Source organism: Phoenix dactylifera, chromosome 7 (assembly GCF_051530095.1).
Source record: "Phoenix dactylifera cultivar Ajwa chromosome 7, Ajwa_hap1_PhDact_Kaust_v1.1, whole genome shotgun sequence".
Classification (NCBI taxonomy): domain Eukaryota; kingdom Viridiplantae; phylum Streptophyta; class Magnoliopsida; order Arecales; family Arecaceae; genus Phoenix; species Phoenix dactylifera.
Genome location: NC_143196.1, coordinates 2,583,271 through 2,602,823, shown reverse-complemented (window position 1 = coordinate 2,602,823; position 19,553 = coordinate 2,583,271). Strand labels below are relative to the sequence as shown.

Here is a 19,553-nt window from a genome sequence, read left to right as displayed (position 1 = left end):
ACAGTGCGTTCCCAGACCCCTCGACCTTGCGCATGATCCCTCGACTAAGGTCGGAATGTCCCGTGTATCGACCGTAGAGTCCCAAACTCCCTCGACCTTGGGAAGCGTCACTAGGTCGACAGCGAGCCTAAGCTCCCTCGACCTCGTGCTCGATCCCTCGACTAAGGTCGGGATGCCCCGTGTGTCGACCGTAGAGTCTCAAACTCTCTCGACGTCGGAAAGTGTCGCAGGTCGACAGTACGTTCCCAGACCCCTCGACTTTGCACACGATCCCTCGACTTTGCACACGATCCCTCGACTAAGGTCGGGATGCCCCGTGTGTCGACCGTAGAGTCCCAAACTCTCTCGACCTCGAAAAGCGTCTCCAGGTCGACAGCGAGCCCAAGCTCCCTCGACCTCGTGCTCGATTCCTCGACTAAGGTCAGGATGCCCCGTGTGTCGACCGTAGAGTTCCAAACTCCCTCGACCTCGGAAAGCGTCACCAGGTCGACAACGAGCCCAAGCTCCCTCGACCTCATGCTCGATACCTCGACTAAGGTCGGGATGCCCCGTGTGTCAACTGTAGAGTCCCAAACTCCCTCGACCGCGAAAAACGTCACCAGGTCGACAGCGAGCCCAAGCTCCCTCGACCTTATGCTCGATACCTAGACTAAGGTCGGGATGCCCCGTGTGTCGACCGTAGAGTCCCAAACTCCCTCGACCTCGGGAAGTGTCACCAGGTCGACAGCGAGCCCAAGCTTGGCTCGATACTTCGACCAAGGTCGGGATGCCCCGTGCGTCGACCGTAGAGTTCCAAACTTCCTCGACCTCAGAAAGTGTCACCAGGTCGATTGTGAGCCCCAGCTCCCTCGATCTCATGCTCAATACCTCGACCAAGGTCGGGATGCTCCGTGTGTCGACCGTTGAGTCCCAAACTCCCTCGACCTCGGGAAGACAAGAGCGGGGTAGGACCCTCGCGGACCCCCGTGGCCTTCAACGACGGAGTGGCTCCTGCACGGACCCCCCAGCATGTAGACGCACCTAAAGCAGACTTCCACGGCAGATGGCATCGCCTACGGAAGCGAACTATGAACCGAAGAATGCCTCGAAGAACCTACCGCAGAGCGGAACTGCCTACCTCGATGTAACGTGCTCGGCTCCAATGGGGCGAAAAGTACTTTCGATCTAGCGCCTGCCCTATTACATCTACTCGTTATATACTATAACGATCGACAAAATCCCGACCGAAACGAGGGCCTCCCCCGACCAAGATCGGGATGCCCTTCTGAACCAACTATGAGCCGAGGTCTTCTCGACCCCATTCACCGATCTACAGCTCGATCCTCGTTTATTTCGGACCCCTCCGAGTGAGGGCTTGGCCGACTTCAAACGCTGATCCAAGCCGAGATGGCTTGTGGCGACTACTTCGAGCTCCGCCCAAGGATACCATGGCTAAGCCCGGAGGCGCCAAAGCGCTCACCGTAAGTTTGGATTCTACCTGTCGACACTCCAACCGAGTTCGAGATTAATGGGCGCGAAGGCCCCGACAATGGCCTAACCTCGGTCCAGGACCTCTTCAGAGTCCGACCTTAAAGCCTACTCTGGAAGCCGAGCCCAAAGATTCGGCAAAATTTTTCAGAAGACAAATCCGAAGGTCTGGCAGGATCCCTTCGGAATCCGACCTTAAGCTTTAATAAGCTTACCCTAGAAACCGAGCCCAAGGACTTGGCTAAATTTCTAGAGTCTAAGCCTAAAGGATCAGCAGGACATCTTCGGAGCCCGAGCTCGAAGGCTTGGCGGATTTTCTTAAAATCTAAGCACGGAGCCTTAGCGCGATCCCTATCAGAGCTAGGTCCAACAATCTAGCAAACGCCACCAGAATCTAGGTCTATGGACCTAGCCGAGATTGAACACTTAGAGAAATTTGCGGAAGAGGAATTTGATTTAAGCAGCCAAGGTAAAAATTTACCTACTATGCAAAAAGAGACAAGCATAAATATAGAGAAGAACTTTTTCTTTAATAGAGGCTTAAAGGCCGAGTACAAAATTAAGGTTCGGCCGTATTCAAAGGCCGAACTCACTTACAAAAGGAGGAGAGAAAAACAACTCCTAGGGAGCTCCGGCCTCGCCAGCATCGGGATCATCCGCGATGATCACATGGGGGACCTTGGTAGGGATTAGCTCGGGACCCTCCTCTGTAGGAGCATGTGCAGCTCCGTTGGCGACCTCGGAAGTCCCCTTTGCAAGAGTCGCCCGAACCACTTGCTCGGCCTCGGTGGCTCCTCCCCCGACCCCTGCGTCGGCGGCTTCGATCTCAGCCTCCTCCTCCTCCAGCGACGAGGGCAGATCGGACTCCCTTCCATTGCCAAGCCCCGATCTCGGCCGAATTTCTGAAAGGTCGAGCTGAGGGTAGAACCGCGTCATCTACCACCGGAAGTTTTCAAAGCCCCAGAGGAACCCGTCCACGGTCTCCTCCCCCAACATATCGCGGAACTCCTCCGACTCTTTGAAGAGCTGCTCGAGCACCCTCTTCTCTCGAGCCTCGAGCTGCTCGACCTTCAGGCGGAGAACCCCGCCTTTATATATGAATCCCGTGGCTTCGGAGCAAGACTCCGTTAGTCGCGCCTCGGCGGCGCGCAGCTTGGACCTTGTTAAGGAGTGGGCGGCCCTCTCTTCCTTGAGCTCGCTAACGATCGCGAGCTGCCCGGCCTCGGTGGCCTCCCTCCGCGCGAGGGCCTCGGCCAACGCGGCCTCCGACTCCGCGAGCCTCTTCTCGGCCGATTCCAGCTGTTTCTGGAATCGCCGCGATTCATTCTGGTATCTCGAGGCGATGAACACCAGAGTGTCGATTTCCTGAACATGCTGCAAGGAAAGCGACAGTAAGAAAGGATAAAGGAAATGCGGATGGCTGAAAGCAAAATGGAAGAATAACTTACCCAAACGGCATTACAGTATGTTTGATCGATGATCTCCTCGAACCTGAGGGCCTCGAACTTGGCCCGGTCGGCTAGGGGCATCGCGCGGCGGAAAACCGCGCGCGCAACATCAGCATCTTCGAGGGCCGAGCTGCCCTCGCGAACAGGGGATTCTGGGTCGACAGGTCCTTTCCCAGGACGTCCCCCGGGCCCCGACGAGCTCGGTCCGGCCGAGCTCACAGTGGTAGGCCGAGGTGCACTCGGAACCCCGGGACCCCTGCTCGGCTCGGTCCCCGACTGCCGTAAACGGACAACATTCCGGCCTGCCCGTTGAGCAACGGGAGCCGGGCAGGCCGGAGGTGCCGACTCGGACACCTCTTCAGAAGCCGAGCTCGCGCGCTCGGCCGCTGGGGCCTTCTCCCAGGGGGCCGACGATGTTCCAACCCCAGAACCCCTCGTCTCGACAAGGGCGGAAATGGAGGCCGTCTTCGCTTTCTTTCGGGGCTCGAGGAGAGCCCCGCCGACCTCAACTGACCTCCTCTTCAACCGAGAGAAAAGAGACGCGTTGCTGGTCGGCATGTGTGGGATATCTGAAACAAGAAAAGGAGAAAAACTCTAAGTAAAAGGAGAAAGAAACAAATAAAACAAAAACGAAGTAATATGACCACTCTTACCCGCGGGGCGCGCCGAGGTCAGGCCGACGTTCACCAAAGCCTCCTCGCTTAGGAGGTTGGCCAAGTTGATATCCTTTCCGAGCCCCCGCAAGGCGTTGAAAACCCTCGGCTCATCCGACATGAGCTCGGAGAGCCTGTTGAGGGCCTTCAGTCGGGAATGTCCCCACCTCGGGTCAAATCCCACGACACCTCGGACGCAAGAAAGAAAAATCTCCCCTTCCACTCATGAGAGGAAGGGGCACCTCGGAAGAGGGATATAGCACCTCGGAAGGCAAAGTATAACCACTTTTCATCCGCCGGGTTCGTTTTCAGTAAAAAACATCGGTGGAAAAGACCTATCGAAGCCGGGATCCCATGCGCAAGGCAAAAGGACAAAAATCTGACTATGATCCTCCACGAGTTCGGAGCGAGCTGTGCTGGGACGAGTTGACACTCCACCAGCAAGCCATTCACAAACTCGTGGAGGGTGAACTGCAGGCCAGCCCAGAGTGTTTCGACATGCACCTCGATCCGACCTGGAGGCGGTCGCGTTACCCGATCCTCCGGCCCCGCAGGTTCAAGATGAAACCTGGGCCAGAAAAAGAACCGGGAATGAACCAGCTCCAGTTCCTCCTCCGATAGACTAGATCCGACTTCATTCGGACCAGAACCCATCTTCAGGACAAAGTGAAGAAAAAGCGGAGGACAAAGGGAAACAAAGAAAACGAGGAAGAACACTCCTAACTAAAGAAGGGAGGTGACCTAGGGGGGGAAATCGCCTCGAGGCGCCGCCAGAAGGCCCGGTTACGACTGAGAAAGACGAACGGAAGTTAGAAACAGAGGAAGAAAGAGAAGCAGCCAAGCAAGACCTTTTTAGGGCCAGGTCGAGGGGTTTATATAGACCTTTCCGACGGCCCGGATCGGCAGGGCTGGATCCCGCCTCCCGTTTGGATTGCGCCACGTGTCGGCCCCGAAAACTGAAACGGTATATTTATTTTAGATTGGCGCCTCGAATACACAATCGAGGCAGTGCCCCATTGAATTTCGGGGCCCCATCATGAGCCCGCCTCACGAAACAGCCTCGGAGGACGAAAAGACGTCGCCCCATCTCCTCTCATTAAAAATGCCCCGAAGCGCGCGGAGCGCCGGAATAATTTAAAGCCCCCTGGCACCCACCACAGCAATAAAGACAACTACTTCCCACGTCCGAGCACGCAAGCGGCCCGAACTCGGAAGTCGGGGATAGTGTTGGGATAATATAGACCGCCCCAAAGCACGTGAACACATCACAAGACATGTGATTAGGGGCACCCGATTTTGGAACTCTTGACCTCGGATGCGCCCGACCTCCGAGCTTCCAACCTGGTGCTCGACCGCGCCCCCGACCTCGGAGCTCGCCACCTCGGGAGTCCGACCTCGCCACTCACCTACCGCGGTCACATTCTCCTGCAGCCCGATCAGAGACCATACCCTGCCACAGCCCCTACTATTTAATGCGCGTGGCCTCTGCAGATCTCCGGCTTACTCCACAATTAATGCGTATCCCCGGCTTACTCCACAATTAATGCGTGTCTCCGGCTTACTCAAATAATTAATGCGCGTGGCACCTGTTATCTACGGATCTCCAGTCCTCCACGGCAAATCAGCTCGGCCGCGTCCAGTCAGCCGTGACAACTCCCTGATTCCGACCTCATCCTCTACGGCAGGACATTAATTCGCATGATCGTGTATCAATTCATGCGAAGTGCTCGGTTGTACGGCAACCTCGCCCCATCACATCACAGGTAACCCAGCGCCCCTCTATAAAAGGAGAATCCTTCTACCTGGAGGGAGGCTGGAGGCTGAAACTTTGAACATATTTTCTTCCATATATCTTTCCCCCCTCTGACTTAGGCATCAGAAGGCCGGCGCCGGAAACTCCGGCTACCGGCTTTTTTGCAGGTCTCCTGGAGGACGCCCGCCTGCTGATGAATCGCCACCCACTGCCAGACGATGGAGCTCCTCCTTTCTCACCCAGTGGTCACCTTCGGGTCCAATTTTCAGCAACAATCAGATACAAAAATTATTTTGGAATCCTATTAGAATTGCATATTGAAACAGAAACAAATAAAAAAATAATCGATTTGAAATGCCTTTTGATGACCCAAAGATTGATTTTGATGATCACAAAAACCTGGAAGTATAAATACTAATGTTTGTGTTGCAAGGAGAAAGATATTTATTTTGCAAGGAACATAGCAAGCTGGAAGAACACAAGAAGGCCTCCAAAGCTCTCAAGAAAAGTTGGAAGAAAGTTACACTTCATTGGCCCAAGTTTCAAGTTCAAAGGACTCAAGTTGGAAGAGCAAATTCAAAGGAAAATCCAAAAGAATAGTCCTCGAGTCGACTTCTGGATAGTACGAGTCGACTCCAGGGAGAAACAAGGCAGAAACACAGAGAAGCTATTTTGGACCCTGAGAGCCGAGTCGACTCCTGAGGAACTCGAGTCGACTCCAATGGTTGGCAGGTCGACTCCTAAGGAAGCAAGATTCGACTCCCAGAGAAATACAAGGCAAAAAGTCAGAGAGCCAATTTCAGACACTGAGTGCCGAGTCGACTCCCGCAAAGCCCGAGTCGACTCCGAGACAGCGCTACACCAAAAGACAGAAGACAGTGTTTTTGTCTCTGAGACTCGAGTCGACTCCAAGACAGTTCGAGTCGACTCCAAGGCAGCGCTACTCCAAAAAGACAGAAGACTGTTTTTCGGATACTGAGAGCCGAGTCGACTCCGGAACAGTTCGAGTCGACTCCAAGACTGAACAAGTCAAAAGACAGAAGATCGGGAGTTCGGCCTCTGAGCGCCGAGTCGACTCCCAGAATTCACGAGTCGACTCGAGTGAGCCAAGTTGAAGAGTACATCTATGGATTCCTTGGGATGAGCCGACTCCAAAAGTGCAAGGTCAGCTCCAGATTTTGGCGAGTCAACTCCGGGTTAAGTCGAGTCGACTCCCAGTCGAGAAGACCATTTTAATTCAAATCTGGAACAGTTGCCGAGCCGACTCCAGAAAAGCATGAGTCGACTCCTGCTACAGCCGAGTCGACTCCAGATCGCGCGAGTCGACTCCGATCCCAACGAAAATATTGTCAGGAGGTACAGACTGTGTCCAACGGCTCTATTTTTGTCTCTAACGGCTAGATTCTTGTTTTCACGCCATCTAAAGCTATAAAAACAAGAGGAGAGCTAGGGAAGAAGTTATGAAAGTGGGAGAGAACATTTAGAGAAGAGATCTCAAAGAGATTACAAGGAAAATCCTCCATAAGCACAAAAGGGCCATCCAAAGCGAAACAGAGAGAAGAAGAGCATCCAAGTGAATCCCAAAGCTTCCTCTCCATCCGTGTGCTGCCTCGGTGATCCTTTACTTCGTGCCAAATCAGAAGAGGGTCAAGTAAAGAAGAAGCCGAGTTCCTTCATCTTCAAAATTCGTTTGAGAGCTTCTCTTTACTCCATTTGTTTATATTGGATATATTTGCTTAGTTAAGAAGCTTGTACTTGCTTTAAATTCTTAGTCTAATATCTTGTAACTTGATTCAATCAAGGGATTGAATCAAGAGGTTAAGGTTTGTTGGTGAGCCAAAGGAAAACCAACGGTGTTAAGGTTTGTTGGTGAGCCAAAGGGAAAACCAACGTTGTAAGGTTGTGGTTGGTGAGCCTTTGGGAAAACCAACTGGGTTGGATTGTGAGCCCGTGAAAACAATCGGTAGGTTCTAGTCGGTGAGCCTGTGAAAACCGACCGAGTTCGTTGTGATCTCGCAAAACAACAAGTTGGGTTGTGAGCTTGTAAAACAACCGGCTGTAATCTGTAGGATTATAGTGAAATTCTCAAGAGGTCTTGGGGAGTGGATGTAGGTGCTGGGGTGCACCGAACCACTATATGTTTGTTGTGTTTGTGATACTTTTTGTCATTGTCTATCTTGCTCACTTACTTACCTAGATAAATTGCTTGCTTAACTCTTATCCGCGCATCCTTTAGTTGCAAGCATATTCAATTTACTTAATCAAGTCTCATTCGATAAATCAACCTATTGCTAAGTTTAAATTCCACTGTGCAACTATACAACTTAGCATAATTAATTGAAAAGTGTTAGAAGTAGCTTAAAAGTTTTAAAAGACCCAATTCACCCCCCCTCTTGGGTTGTATCTACTGGGCAACAAGTGGTATCAGAGCGGGTGCTCTAAGATTAATTATTGATCTCATGATCAAGAGCCAAAGATCATGACAACCCCACATAACGTATTACTTGCTGAGGAACTTTCCACAAACAGACCTCCACTGTTTGATGGATCTAACTATATTCAATGGAAAGCTAGAATGAAAATCTTTACTCAATCACAAAACTATGAGTTATGGAATGTCATAACAAATGGCCTACACACACCCACGAAATTAATTGAAAGTATGTTCGATAAAAATTTGGCTGAACTAAATGCTAAGGCTATGAACCTTCTCTACTGTGCATTTAATAAAAATATTTTCAACCAAATTTGTATATGTTCATCTGCCAAACAAATATGGGATACTCTTGAAGCAACTTATGATATTTCCGAAGAACCCCATGTTAGTTTACTTGAGGATAATTGCAAGACTAACATTGAGCATGCAGGAAACACTCTAAATCAGGAAGAAAGATTCAAAAGCTTCCTAAAGACAAAGAAGAAGAGGAAGGTAGAAGAAAGAAAGAAAGAGATAAAAAGAAAGAAAGCCTTGACCAAGAAAGAGTCAAGCAAGAAATTAAAAGTTAGGAGCAACAATGATGATATTAGCTCCAAGGAACTACAAGAGGTAACTAACTTGTGCTTTATGGCACAAGAAGACAAGGTAAAATCTGAATCTACTCTTACATCAAATGATTTTCAAGAAGAATTCTCTTATGATGAATTATTAAATGCTTTTCATGATTTGTATGGTGAATGTAGAAAATTAGCTGTGAAGAATAAAAATCTTAAGAAACTAAATCTGAAAATTTCAAAAGAAAATCAAACTCTAATAGATGAAAAACTGAAACTAACTAGTAAAACTGAAATCTTAATTAAAGAAAATCAACAACTAAATCAAAGAAATCAATTTCTCACTGAAAGTCATGATAAACTTAAGAAAAACAATGAATTACTTTCAGAAGATAACAGAAGATTAACTAAGAAAGTTGACGAATTAAAACCTGTTGTTGAAAGATTTACCTTCAGCTCTGAAAAATTAAACCTAATGATAAATAATCAAAGAGCTGAATTTGATAAAGTCGAATTAGGATATCAACCTTGGTACACCCAAAAATCTTTCAAGAATATGTTGGTTAAAACAGTTTTTAATTATTCTAAAACAGATTCTTATAATACTAATAAACAGGAACAAAAGCTAAGTAAAATCTCTCCTATTGTTCCTAAATCTATACATTACAAATTTGATGAACCTAAAAGGCAAAAACAGAAAACTGAAAGTTTATCTACTACTCATGTTAGATCTATGTGTGTTAAATTCAACAAGAGGATACAGAAATACATCCCTTGTAATCCTAAAATCTGTAAACTCATGGACAAAATAGCTATTAAGAAAATATGGGTTCGAAGAGGAACAATTATAGCTAACCTACAAGGACCCAAAAGAGCTTGGGTTTCTAAGTTGAAAATATGATTATTTCTCAGCAAATGTGTCTAGCACTCAAGGCTCCAACAAAAGATGTTAAATTGGACATTGGGTGCTCTAGACATATATTAAAGAATGAAACTTAAAATATACTTAAGAAAAGTGACTAAAATGGAAGAAATAATGAAATTAGTAATTCTTGCATCCTCTCATACTGAAATTGTTTTATTAATTGATTAAAACATAACTTGCAAGTATTAATTATTCTTTTCTTGTGATATAAGTGATATTTTTGATATGAAAAGAAAATATATTCAAATCACTCCATCTTTCTAGATTATGCTTTACTTATAGATGGATAATTTGGTAAATCAATTCTTCTAAGAATAACTCTATGAATTCTCTATATGCTTGATTGAGAGTTTTTATCCATGGCATTATTGTTTATCGATCATAGATATAAAAATGTGCACTTGGTATGCCTTTGAATATATGCACTATGAATACCAAGATTAAAGAAACCATCTTTGGGATATAAAATCAACTCATGCTAGTATGTACTTAATCTCAAAAGACCTTGCCATTGGCTTACTTAGAGTATCTTCTGAAAGGTCAAAGGTTACTATGCATGTTAACTAAGAAAACAAACAAAAATCAATTTTTAAATCTAAAAATGTTGTTTCCAACACTAAGTTTTCAAAAGCTTACATTGGTTTTGTTCTTGGCACTTAAATTGAAATATTTTCTGCATTGGCACAAACTCACAAAAAGGAATCAAATGAAAAAGGTTTGCGAACTATGAATCATGGCATAGTGTTGAAAACCAATTTTGTATTAAGTTGTGCACAGAAAATAATATTGAATGCAATTATTTCAGCACCAAGGACACCTTAAGTAAAATAGGGTTAATAGAATTCTTGAAGAAATGAAAAAGACAATTGTGTATGATAGTCATCTACTTAAATGATTTTTAAAAGCTATCATCACTGCTTGTCATACATATGATTTCTATTAGATCTATTTTTGATGAAAACTCCTTTTGATCTTCTGAAAAATGGAAAATGAACCATTGCATATCTTTCATATTTTTCAGTAGCTTATGCTTGATATGGTCTTTTGAAAATAATGCCAAATCTGATAAAGATATTTCTATCCTTGGATATCATTCATCAAGCAATGCATATAGAACATTCATGAAAAGATTCTAGTTGTAGAAATATGAATTCATTTTATTCTCTATGAGACTAATGATTTATTATCAAGATACTAAAATTAGATTATATATGTATATGGTTAATCTTTTACATATAACAATCTGAAAACTTGTTAATAATTAGAACCAAATTGAGTTTTTCAGAAATGCACTCAATAAAGAAAAATTGATAACTACTAAAAGACTAAATCAAGAAAAGATGAAATAGATCTTGATGAAATTCTTGCATGATTAGAAGTAAAGATCACCATTATCATCTGCTTGCTTTATGAGCTTTATATTCTGTCAAATGAATGTGTAGAATACACTCCTATGTGGTTATTTCATTAAAAAGGGATCTATGTAAAATAACCACCTTATTTGAAAACACTCATTACAAATATGATAAAGCAATTTGTGATTTGGAACAAGCATCAAAAGCATGATAGAATAATTATTTAATAGACCAGACTATGTGATCATTATGTGCCCTTGTGCAAGACTTCAATCTAACTCTAATGAATCATAATTTATTGATAACAAATGAATCATAATCTGAATTTTGATAGAAACAATTGTTTAAGGCAATTTGATCAAAACTTAGCTAGCATGCCTTATTGATAATTATCTTAAGCAAATAGAATCTAAGCTAAATTGATGTTGAAAATAAGAAATTAATTTGACCTTGATGAATCTTCCTATTGCTTCACATGCTTGTCCTTGAACAGTCTTGGTTAATGAAACTATCTCTTTAGTTCAAGTGACATATGTTTGCTTATATTTAGGCAATCTCTTGAGTAAAGTGACTCAACATTCAATGATTATCATATCTTAGGTTGAGTTACCTAGTTAAGAAATATGCTATATGAATGTTTTGTATCTTGAAGAAACTAATGACTTTCTTTCAAGAAAGAAAAGAATTTTGTTAATAATGCAGGATCCTTGAGCAAGAAAATGAGAGATTTCAACTTGAAGGATATCTCCACGTAAGATACAATAAACATTCTCATGCAAACAAGAGAGAGGACCTTCTTCAGCCAAAAGTTCATACATAAGAAATCTAGTAGGTATTTGACTGAAGAATGCAGAATGGATTGGTAATTCTAGATACCTCTCTCATAAATTAATTGAGCAAAGTCAATAACTTAAATCTTAGTATGGCATGGTTAAAATCTTTAATTATTAATTCCTTGATATCATGTCTATATATATGTATTGATTGACTTATGCTTTTAGAAATTGTTTCATGGTTTGCCCAAACTAAAATATATCTTTGCCTATGTCATAACCATGAACTACACAAGTTTATGCTTAAAATTTTTGATTTAAAATGACTTGTGAGAAGCTATGAATTCTTGAGCATAATGAAAATGTTGTTTGCATGATATACCTCTATATGATACATTTGATTATTTCTTTATTCTGCTCTTTCAAGTAAATTACTTGAGAATAACAAAGAGAAAGAGAGATAAAGAAAAGATAATGGATATTATTCAAAAGAAGTAAAATCTAAGTAAAGGCAAATACTCCAATCTTAAGAAAAAGCAAAACAAGCATAATATATTCAGCACTTGTGTGAGCATTCTTTTGGAAGGATAAAATCCGTAATGAATTACACTTAAATAGAGGGAGAGTTTAAAGTAAATAGTTTAACCTTTCTATATTGCTCATCATAGGGATGGTGCCAATGGGGAGGCTAGTGGTAGTACCCGGCACTATTTGACCCAACTATTCGGTGTAGGGCATATTAGGGACGGCACAAGAGGGAGGCTAGTGGTAGTACCTCGTGCCCCTTCCCAACTCCACCGGATAGGGAGCAAATAGAGTATAGAGCATAAGAAAGTTAAAAATGAAAGACAAAGTAAATGAAAGTATATAAGAAGAATCAAGTCAAATTTTTAATCACTTGAAAACACACTTTAAGGATGAAATCAGTACAAAATTATATTTAAATAGGAGGAGTTTATTTGAAAAGAATTGATTTTGATCCTTGACATTCTTTTTCTTAATATTTTAATGCATGACTTAACACATGATATATTTTGCATATGGCATGATGTTCTGAATTATGGATTCTCAATATTTTGTAATGTTCCATGATTGGATAATCTGATTGAATGTTTGAAATACTATATGAAGTTATTTTATTTTATTATTGAAAAGAAATTTCAGATTTGTCGTTCACAATCATCTCTAAAATCTGAAAGTTGAATAAAATTGTAAAAAGGAGAAGAGAAGGATATCTCTATTTAGGAAAAATAAATTGATTTTGTTCTATCCTTCAACTTGCCTAAATTTGGTATATAATGTTCTAATTCGTACCAAAACTCAACATTAAATACAAAGATTCTGAATATGCTCTTATATGTTTGAAATATGTGTTTTCAATCGTAATGATTTAAGATGAGCTATAATGTGGAAGATACATATCTCAAATTATGATTTTGAAAGCCTCTATTGAAAATCCTATGTAATTCAGAATCTGATTTTGTATAAAAGCTTAAACTCCATATGATTTCTAAATAAAATCTTAATGTAAGAAAAACAGAATTAATTTTGATGCCTTTGGTTGATTGCTCCGATACGCATCCGAAACATATCATTTCTTATCTTTAAAGTGTACTAATATTGGTCCAAATGATGTGTCTTTCGATGATCTTGACCGTAAACAAAAATTTCTAAATATATGATCTTATTTTGATTTTAAAAAGATTTAGTGTGTTTCATGTATACATTGGTGAAAAACTATGATTAAGAAATTGAGTTCTATAAATATACCTCAATGATCATCTATATGTTTTTCTCTCCTACATTCTTAAAGACTTCCATCAGAATATATATAGAGTGAATAATCTTAAAGCTAGAAATATTTCAGCTCACTCAAATGATTCTAAAAGAAAGAAAATGTAAATGCTTTTGAAAGAAACTGAACTTCAAATGAATCATTTTCTGATTAATATTCTCTAAGATTAGGAGAAAGCATAACTTGTTCTTAAAGGATTAGAAAGAGTGATTACTATAAATTTTGAATAATTCTAGATCACTCTACATTCTCGATATCATAAGAAAGAATGATTAAAGAGAAATGCATCGTTTGAGGGGGAGCTTTAGATATTCAGTATATTATCCTAAAATTACTTTAATTTGATGCATACCTTGATTGATTTTGATGAACCTCCTTATATTGCAAGACTTGCTTTAATTATATAATAAGTTTATACCTTGAGATGAGTTCTATAAAGGTTGTCTTATCTCAAACATTAAGTCTTATGAAAATAAGCTGAAACTTATAGAAAATATTTTTTTGAGATTGACAATTTTATTGAACATTATCTTCAAATTCTAAACTCCTAAATGGAATGTTTAATTAAGGAGGAGAGAGAAATTTTTAGGAGGAGAGATCATATGGAGCTAAATCGCATAAATCCATAACTAAAGGAGAGAGAAAGAATACTAAATGAAAAGTGATCCTAATGCTCTCCAATATTTATCATCTGAAATTTAAATCTGAAAATTTTTACGATACACCTTGAGGCTTGTTATTTGGTTAGTATATCTTATGCATCAATCATGAACCAAATTGTAATTCAAATAGTTGATCTTAAGAGCCTCTAATTTAATGAAAAAGGGGGAGAATAACGTGTTGAATTTGCTTGAGTATCTTTTAGAAAATCTATTTTGAAATTCACTAATGAGTCCTAATTGGCTTGCTCTTTAGAACTTCAAATTTTATGCCAATTCATATTTTTATGTATCAAATTGTGCTTATTTTCTAAAAAAATAAAAGAAAGTCTTTAAATGAGCTCTAAGATGTATCAAAAATTGCATATTTTGGTATTTGTGCCCTAATATTCTTATTATCATAAAAGAACTTTGAAGTCATTAAGAATTAATGATCCAACATGATGATATGTTTTTCAAGTATATGAGTTTTGCACTTATACTCTGAAAATTAATTAAATTGCTCTCATGTTGATAAAATACTTAATATATTGGGCAAAAGATCTTAAATGAACAAGCTTTCATACTTATTATTGAAGAGAGGTTAGATTTCCATTCGCGCTTTCTTTGAATATCATTCATGGTACTTCTTGAATTAACTTGAGAAAGATTCCTCTTACACTTAATTTGAAAACTATCTTTGGAATCACATTCGATGTGTTCTGCTCTGAAACTATCTTAATTGGCTCTGATCTATGCTCATTAATCTTATTCTAATATTATTGCCTTGAGTTATATGATTCATATCCTTGCAATAATTTGACATGCAAATCAGAGTACAATAAGAAAAAGAAATATTTGAGTAGTCTTATCTTTGTGCTTAATGTTTCACTATCTTTTTGATGTTGTCAAAAAGGGGGAGAAATATCTAAATATATGTTCATAATGCTTTATGTTTTGAATTGAATACAAACCAGCTTAAATTTAGATATGTTGATTATGTTAAGCTGATTAAATCTAAAGCATTATCATGAAGTATGTTTTAAATATATATCTTTTCTACTTCATGCAACTTAGCTATGCACTACTTCTAGAACACAATATATTTTATATTGCATATACTCCAAGTTTTGTCATCATCAAAAAGGGGGAGACTGATGACCCAAAGATTGATTTAAAGATTGATTTTGATGATCACAAAAACCTGAAAGTATAAATACTAATGTTTGTGTTGCAAGGAGAAAGATATTTATTTTGCAAGGAACATAGCAAGCTGGAAGAACACAAGAAGGCCTCCAAAGCTCTCAAGAAAAGTTGGAAGAAAGTTACACTTCATTGGCCCAAGTTTCAAGTTCAAAGGACTCAAGTTGGAAGAGCAAATTCAAAGGAAAATCCAAAAGAATAGTCCTCGAGTCGACTCCTGGATAGTACGAGTCGACTCCAGGGAGAAACAAGGCAGAAACACAGAGAAGCTATTTTGGACCCTGAGAGCCGAGTCGACTCCTGAGGAACTCGAGTCGACTCCAATGGTTGGCAGGTCGACTCCTAAGGAAGCAAGAGTCGACTTCCAGAGAAATACAAGGCAAAAAGTCAGAGAGCCAATTTCAGACACTGAGTGCCGAGTCGACTCCCGCAAAGCCCGAGTCGACTCCGAGACAGCGCTACACCAAAAGACAGAAGACAGTGTTTTTGTCTCTGAGACTCGAGTCGACTCCAAGACAGTTCGAGTCGACTCCAAGACAGCGCTACTCCAAAAAGACAGAAGACTGTTTTTCGGATACTGAGAGCCGAGTCGACTCCGGAACAGTTCGAGTCGACTCCAAGACTGAACAAGCCAAAAGACAGAAGATCGGGAGTTCGGCCTCTGAGCGCCGAGTCGACTCCCAGAATTCACGAGTCGACTCGAGTGAGCCAAGTTGAAGAGTACATCTATGGATTCCTTGGGATGAGCCGACTCCAAAAGTGCAAGGTCAGCTCCAGATTTTGGCGAGTCGACTCCGGGTTAAGTCGAGTCGACTCCCAGTCGAGAAGACCACTTTAATTCAAATCTGGAACAGTTGCCGAGCCGACTCCAGAAAAGCATGAGTCGACTCCTGCTACAGCCGAGTCGACTCCAGATCACGCGAGTCGACTCCGATCCCAACGAAAATATTGTCAGGAGGTACAGACTGTGTCCAACGGCTCTATTTTTGTCTCTAACGGCTAGATTCTTGTTTCCACGCCATCTAAAGCTATAAAAACAAGAGGAGAGCTAGGAGAGAAGTTATGAAAGTGGGAGAGAACATTTAGAGAAGAGATCTCAAAGAGATTACAAGGAAAATCCTCCATAAGCACAAAAGGGCCATCCAAAGCGAAACAGAGAGAAGAAGAGCATCCAAGTGAATCCCAAAGCTTCCTCTCCATCCGTGTGCTGCCTCGGTGATCCTCTACTTCGTGCCAAATCAGAAGAGGGTCAAGTAAAGAAGAAGCCGAGTTCCTTCATCTTCAAAATTCGTTTGAGAGCTTCTCTTTACTCCATTTGTTTATATTGGATATATTTGCTTAGTTAAGAAGCTTGTACTTGCTTTAAATTCTTAGTCTAATATCTTGTAACTTGATTCAATCAAGGGATTGAATCAAGAGGTTAAGGTTTGTTGGTGAGCCAAAGGAAAACCAACGGTGTTAAGGTTTGTTGGTGAGCCAAAGGGAAAACCAACGTTGTAAGGTTGTGGTTGGTGAGCCTTTGGGAAAACTAACTGGGTTGGATTGTGAGCCCGTGAAAACAATCGGTAGGTTCTAGTCGGTGAGCCTGTGAAAACCGACCGAGTTCGTTGTGATCTCGCAAAACAACAAGTTGGGTTGTGAGCTTGTAAAACAACCGGCTGTAATCTGTAGGATTATAGTGAAATTCCCAAGAGGTCTTGGGGAGTGGATGTAGGTGCTGGGGTGCACCGAACCACTATATGTTTGTTGTGTTTGTGATGCTTTTTGTCATTGTCTATCTTGCTCACTTACTTACCTAGATAAATTGCTTGCTTAACTCTTATCCGCGCATCCTTTAGTTGCAAGCATATTCAATTTACTTAATCAAGTCTCATTCGATAAATCAACCTATTGCTAAGTTTAAATTCCACTGTGCAACTATACAACTTAGCATAATTAATTGAAAAGTGTTAGAAGTAGCTTAAAAGTTTTAAAAGACCCAATTCACTCCCCTCTTGGGTTATATCTACTGGGCAACACTTTTTATTTTCGAGGGTCGTATCGGAATCAGTTGAACCAGTCCATGCATGCCGAATTCATTAAGATGATGGATTTGGCCTCTTCTTAACGTCAGCAGAAGAGAGAGGCTAGACTGAAGAATAAAAAAGGTCCAGAAAAAAAAGGTCGGGTAAACAACCATTTTTCCTTGCTATTGTTGTCTTGTCCTTCCTTTATATAATGGAACTGCTCCAGTTGTCATCCATCATTCATTACATGTAACATTTTTTATTTTTAATTTTTTTTGAAAGGTGGCATGTCCTTGTTGAACTTACAATCTGCATGAATCAACCGGTGCTTATTGTTTTATATATATATATATATATATATATATATATATATATATATATATATATATATATTGACAGAATAACCATGGAGTGCCATCAACCATTCCAAAATGAATGATAGACAAAGTTTCTATATCACACCTTATTTCGATAAACGACTACAAAAATTCGAATTGAAAAAAAAAAATACATTGCAGAGCCGGATTAGGTGAAGCCAACTTGTTACAATAATATTCCGCCCTCCCGAAAAATATGTTTAATGAGAAAAGCCTAATAAATTAGAAAAATAAATCATTTTTTTGCTTATCTTCGCAAGTCATGAGCTGCGTGCAACCAAAAAGTTCCAAAAAATTTAGATAAAATTTAAACATTATAAATTTTAAAATTATTATTTTGTCTACTGTTTAATTCAAAAGTTTTAGAATTTTAAAAAAATTGAGACTTTTCCTTCTTCTCAAGAAGCTCAAAAATAAATTTCAAAAGAAAATAAGAGATAGGAATTGTTACTTTAAGTAAGATTTTCTAATTTCACCATGTAAAAGATTTTGTAGCATCTTCTATTACTATCGAAAACCAACTAACCCAAAATGCTACTTTGTAATTTCAAAGAATACTAGATATTATACGATACTGCAATTTTTATTTTTCAAAGTACATCCAAATACATCCATAATGAAAAAGCACAAAACTTCAATATCAAGCAACAAAGAATCATAAAACTGCAATATATGAAATATAATATATATAAGATTAAGCATGCAAACAGTTCCCAAAGATGAATCGCTTGAGGTGCAGCACAGATTGCAATTGAATGTTATGAGCAGAGTATACGACCAGTGGTGACAAACCGGATCCCTTTAGCTTTTGCTCTACAAGACGGTCCAACTTTCGAGACTTAAAACCAATTCTAACCATATCTATTTTAGGAAATGAAGATCCTAGTTGTTCCACTCGCTCGTGACTCCGTTTTATCACTCCAGGAGTTACCTTCATAGGCACAATAATTTAATGCGCCATAGCCGAGTTCATGGGCCGCAATCTATGGAGCCAATTCCATTTACCAAGGCCTTCGAGATGTTCTGTGAGGGCAATTGCCCCTATGGGCCGTTATGTGAGCATGTTCTCGAGTACTGGGAGGAGAGCCAGAGGAGGCCCGAGAAGGTGCTCTTTTTGAAGTACGAGGAGATGTTGGAGGATCCGCTGCGGATTGTGAAGCGGTTGGCCGAGTTCATGGGGTGTCCCTTCTCTCCAGAGGAAGAGAAGGAAGGGGTGGTGGAGGAGGTCATAAAGCTGTGCAGCTTTGACAAGCTGAAGAGCTTGGAGGTCAACAGGACGGGTAAACTGCATCCTGATTTCATCCAAACCAATGATTCTCTCTTCACGTGTTGTTTAGCTTGCTGGAAAGATGAGACATAAGCCTAAAACATTTATAGAGAGAACAAAACCTAGTTCTGCCGTTTTGAAGTCCAAAACTTAGCCAAAATGGAGAAGTCTGAATCTGTCTAGAAGTTTACTGCAACCAAGATCCTATTTTGGTTTTCAGCTTGTATCTGGAGTTCTAAAAGTCAGAATAATGCAAGCCCAGGTGTTTGGAAAGCTGAGAATGAGATCTAAAACTTTCGTAAAGGATCCAACTCCAAAGTGTATCATTTTGGTGCTCTAAATCCAGCTGGGCGTCGAGTAATAAAATCAGCCTAGAATTCCGGATTTCAGCCAGCAGATGCGGGGGAAATCTGTTTTAAAATTCAAAAAAAGGAGAATTGGTTGGGAGAAGAGGAGGGCCAGCAAATACGAGGGGGATGGCAAGCAAATAAGGAAGAAGAAAACTCAGAGAAACTGGAATTCCGAGAGGACGAAAGGCTAGAAATTCTAGAAGAAAAAAATAGTTGGAATTCTGGGAGAAAGAATGGAACGGAGGATTTTTGCAAATACAGAGTTTTTTTCCTTTTCTGATTTTTTTTTTATTTGCTGAATTGTTATTAAGGATGTTGAATGCGAAATTTATGTTTGAGAAATAATTGGATTGATTTATTAGTTATGATTTGCTAGTTTTCTTATCCTAGGGCTAGGACGTAGTTATTGAATTTTTGATATGAATTGAGTATGGTTGTATTGAATATCCTTTGTTAATTGCAATTTGATAATTTCGGTTTTCATTCTTGCATTTTACTGGCCATGAATTGCATGCTTAAGATGTTGAATGAAGTAACGAAAGTTGAAGTTCA

At 40.8% G+C, this 19,553-nt stretch overlaps 1 pseudogene; it reads left to right on the top strand.

Moving 5' to 3' along the window:
• The first annotated feature begins 18,369 nt into the window (after nt 1-18,369).
• On the top strand, nt 18,370-18,744 carry LOC149753097 (flavonol 3-sulfotransferase pseudogene; annotated as a pseudogene).
• The last annotated feature ends 809 nt before the right edge of the window (nt 18,745-19,553 follow it).